General features: G+C 46.9%; 1 pseudogene; it reads right to left on the bottom strand.

Moving 5' to 3' along the window:
• Window positions 1-874: 874 nt before the first annotated feature.
• LOC124709259 lies at window positions 875-992 on the bottom strand (annotated as a pseudogene).
• Between the last annotated feature and the right edge of the window lie 3977 nt (window positions 993-4969).

The raw sequence follows: 4969 nt of genomic DNA, 5'->3' as shown, positions 1-4969 counted from the left end.
AAGCCCCATAGTGCTCAGAGCCATTTGAACCATTTTGAAACATTTGGTTATACATCTTGTAATATTCCCGCTTCAGTCCCTATAGTTTCATCAAGTTGTGATAGGAGGCGGCGCTAAGTTTAGCCATCAAACTGGCATCTGATACGGAAATGCGTTCCGAGCGAGAGCTATCAATGAGTTTCGTTTGGTGGAAAACAAGAGCATCACAGATATTCATAGGCGCTTGCAGATTGTCTACCGAAATCTGGCAGTGAAAAAAGCCCTGTTGGTCGTTCGGCGAGGCGTCAGTCATCATCGCAACAAGGTCCCGCGAACCTTTTCGGTCTCCAGCGTGCCAGCCTCCCGCACACGCCTGTAACTCGTGCCATGTTGGAACGTGTGGACAGTCCCATTGGAGATAATCGACGGATCGCAAACATCTCGTTGCAGAATTGGTCGTCTCTGTTGGCTCTGCTGACACACTTGTCCACAGTTGGGGTACTCAAAAGATGGGTACCCGCAGGGATCCTCACCGCCATACGGAAGACCGTAAAGACCAAAGTAGGAACCATCTGCGCGGCATTGCTTGCGCGCTACGACGCTGATCGTGACAAATTTTAGTCGAACATCGTCACAGGCATTGAAACTTGGGTTCATCACTTCGAACCGGAAACAAAACGGCAATCCGTGGAGTCGCGCCACACCACCGCTACTGAAAAAAAAGCACTCTATCTACCGGGACCGTGTCATCCTCAGTGGAGGATGCGGACAGGAGGGGCGTGGAGTCAGCACAGCACTCTCCCAGTCGTTATGATGGTATTCTGGACCGAAGCCGCTACTAATCGGTCGAGTAGCTCTTCAATTGGCATCACGAGGCTGTGTGCACTCCGAAAAATGGCAACAGCGCATGGCGACCTGCACGGTCACCCATCCAAGTGCCAACCACGCCAGACAGCGCTTAACTTCGGTGTTCTCACGGGAACCGGTGTATTCACTGCGGCAAGGCCGTTGCCACACCACCTATACTCCTAGTAAAAAAGTTCAACGCCGATCCTCAATCGTGAAACCAAGGCGACGCCAATTGAGACTGTGAAGGGGTTATTCTGTTTGATGTCCTCCGCTATGTTGGAACAAAATTGTGAAACTCAAAGCAAGGACTCAGACAGGTCTGCTCATCAGAGAGGAGCTCTCAAGACTTTTTGGACGTCCTTCTTCATCCGCCTACAGCCCGGTTCTCGCGCCTTCCATGTTCCATCTGTTTCGTCTAGTTGTCCCAATGAAGAATGCACTCCGCAGGAAGCAGTACGTCGATTCTGGGGAGGTAATTGATGCAACAAGACGTTGGCCCCGACGTCGCAGAATGGTACGATGCTGACCTACAGGTCCTCCCAGTAACGTGGCGTAAGACTGTTTTGTATCCAAAAGAATAGGCAATAATATCGTGAATTGGTATCCTGAATAAAACCATCCTGCTTTCAGAAAAAAAAAAGTTTTCCTTTGCTTACTGTACGAAACTTGTACTTCATGGTTGAATGTTCATAAGCATTTGTTTTTTCACACAGATATCATATTTGAATGTTGATTGTTTGTGACAAGTTTGCATCATACCTTGTGTAAGAAGGAGAAAGTTAGCCCCCGTGCGGTGCATTTCGTCAGCGGCGAGACCGTGGTCCGTCGAAACTGTAGTTTCCCCGATCCGCGAAGTTGCTGTCCGCATCTGTCTAGATCACTGTAATCCGATTATGGAATCGATGGCTTTAAAAGAACCATTCTCAACGCCATGCTTGGTCGTAACAGCCTCTTGCAACTTCTGACCGGAATGACACAGGCCGTGTTCAGTCGGCTATGAAAAATTTCATAATCACGGCAAGTACTGTGCAGTTATTGGTTCGTTCCTACCAGAGTGTGGGTTTATTTGGCTCTATTTCGAGAAAACAGGTGATGCTGAAATAGTACAAACAGATTGCCTTACAACAGGATCAGCAATTGGCCCCATCACATACAAAATAATGAAAGAAATGTACTAAGTCTTCTGTGAACTAGCAAGAGTTCGGCATATTCAGTGATAATAACTAAATAACTCAGCAGGTAGAACCATCCTATAAATAACGTTAATCTTAACAAACAAGTCTACGTAAGTTATGCTTAACTACTTGTCCATAGTTGCCAATGTACTTTCAAAGAACCTCCTGAGCCACTTAAGTCTCAAGGCTCCTCTCAAAAAGAGAACTAATCTCTCACGATTTTAGTGTTGGCTGGTGTTTCTTACGCCCTTGTTACATTTGAAATCAGGAGACCACCTAATCTCCCTCCACATGTCAAGCCTGTTTTCCTTATACCATAGGATTATTATATTCAGCTTTTTACGTGATCCGTACATATCCTCCCTTATTAACCTATATTTTGCTTCTCGTATTAATAATTATTATGTTAGACTGCTCACTGTGCATATGACTTTACTATTTATTTACGAACTTCCTACTTTTCCACCAGGTTACCTTTCCACGCTTAAGGACGTTCGTTAAAATGTGTTCCCTGGAGGTATGGCAAGTGGGAGGATGTTTTCCGCCGTTGCTCAAAATTCGGCCAAGCGGGAAAAAATGACAGTGGGACTCTCTGACACCCAATCGTATCTGTGTTCCCGTTGCCGGCCGAAGTGGCCGTGCGGTTAAAGGCGCTGCAGTCTGGAACCGCGAGATCGCTACGGTCGCTGGTTCGAATCCGGCCTCGGGCATGGATGTTTGTGATGTCCTTAGGTTAGTTAGGTTTAACTAGTTCTAAGTTCTAGGGGACTAATGACCTCAGCAGTTGAGTCCCATAGTGCTCAGAGTCATTTGAACCATTTTTTGTGTTCCCGTTATCTCGGCACTGCCCTAGACTGTCATGTGCTCACTTTACTGCTCTTGCGCCTGTGACATTGCAGTAAGTTGAAACAGAAAAAGACTTGTTTACAGCGAAAGAATAACCCAGAAGATACTGCCATGACCTCTGCAGCAACGCGCACTGCCAGCAGACACTGTACTGGTGTATTTCGTGCCACAGACAAAACAACCTGATGAGAAAAATATATCGGTCCTTGTGTGGGAAACACGTAACTGTGGGAGAACTATGGGAAGCAGACACTGGGACACAGGGAAATCTGGGTCGGTTCTGAAAGAGTGCTCGGATAGTCGAAGTTGTTAAGGCGACCACTCCGGTCCAGCTTCGAGTCCCAGTACTGCAAAACATTTCATATGTCTCCAATAAACTGTACAGCGGTTATGGTAGCGTGTTGGCAGCTTGCGAATACGTTTCATGATACAAAATGTATTGACTGTGTGCTTGCCCTACACGTTCTCTTGATCTCTCGCCCAATGAAAACATGTGATTCACTGTTGCCAAGCGACTCGTGCACCAACACTCCCCAACGACTACGATGAAGGAAGTCTGGCATTCCCTTCTCAGACCGTACTGTTCTCTCTCTCTTTTTGCTACAATGTTACTTCAAGATGACGAAATTAGCCCTAAAAGAGTTTCTGTCTATTGGTATCACTATCTTATTATTTTTGTATATCATTGGGTTATGGAGGAACCTCTGTACGTTGCTAGATGTTATAGATTGTCATCAGAAATTAAAAGATGCTTCTGTGAGTTAAATTGCGTAATTAAAAAAAATACTTTCTCTCTAAATATCATTTTGTTATGCAAAATAAAACATCATGACTGTAATTTCTTTCGAATACTTACAAAAACACCCTTTTACCTTTGCATTGGCGCTTGTTGCTGTAAAGCACACACAAACATCAAATATATGTTGTGGAATTTCACTCGTAAATAAAATATTGACTTTCCAAAATGCCCTCTTAATGTCGCAGCTGTATGTCCAGTCAATGTTGACACGCATCGACAAGATTAACAGCGTGTTTCAAAAGTGAATGTGTTATTTGTATCATCACAAAAAATCCGGACTTGTTAAGCCGCCAGCGAATCTCACAGTAATGTCATTTAATTGCTGGTGAGAAACTATCAACATCCACCATTGAATAGAGTGTCCGACGTACCCAATAAAGCAGAAAAATTAGGCAATGCGACCAATAGACGAATACTATTTCTCTCCCTAATTAAATTCGAATAATTATTACATAAAAGATATTTGCACTTTACAGAACTGAATGATTGGGAATGGCACAGGGTATCTATAAACGGCAGGTTTTGGCACTACATGCGAACCTAATTTTCAATAGTACTTAGTGTCTAGTTTCGGCAACTGCGATCATCAGATTCACCGTCACTTGTGTTTCTTTGTACACTCCTGGAAATGGAAAAAAGAACACATTGACACCGGTGTGTCAGACCCACCATACTTGCTCCGGATACTGCGAGAGGGCTGTACAAGCAATGATCACACGCACGGCACAGCGGACACACCAGGAACCGCGGTGTTGGCCGTCGAATGGCGCTAGCTGCGCAGCATTTGTGCACCGCCGCCGTCAGTGTCAGCCAGTTTGCCGTGGCATACGGAGCTCCATCGCAGTCTTTAACACTGGTAGCATGCCGCGACAGCGTGGACGTGAACCGTATGTGCTGTTGACGGACTTTGAGCGAGGGCGTATAGTGGGCATGCGGGAGGCCGGGTGGACGTACCGCCGAATTGCTCAACACGTGGGGCGTGAGGTCTCCACAGTACATCGATGTTGTCGCCAGTGGTCGGCGGAAGGTGCACGTGCCCGTGCCCGTCGACCTGGGACCGGACCGCAGCGACGCACGGATGCACGCCAAGACCGTAGGATCCTACGCAGTGCCGTAGGGGACCGCACCGCCACTTCCCAGCAATTTAGGGACACTGTTGCTCCTGGGGTATCGGCGAGGACCATTCGCAACCGTCTCCATGAAGCTGGGCTACGGTCCCGCACACCGTTAGGCCGTCTTCCGCTCACGCCCCAACATCGTGCAGCCCGCCTCCAGTGGTGTCGCGACAGGCGTGAATGGAGGGACGAATGGAGACGTGTCG

The sequence above is a fragment of the Schistocerca piceifrons genome, chromosome 7 (assembly GCF_021461385.2).
Source record: "Schistocerca piceifrons isolate TAMUIC-IGC-003096 chromosome 7, iqSchPice1.1, whole genome shotgun sequence".
Lineage (NCBI taxonomy): Eukaryota > Metazoa > Arthropoda > Insecta > Orthoptera > Acrididae > Schistocerca > Schistocerca piceifrons.
This window is presented reverse-complemented; position numbering and strand designations above follow the sequence as displayed.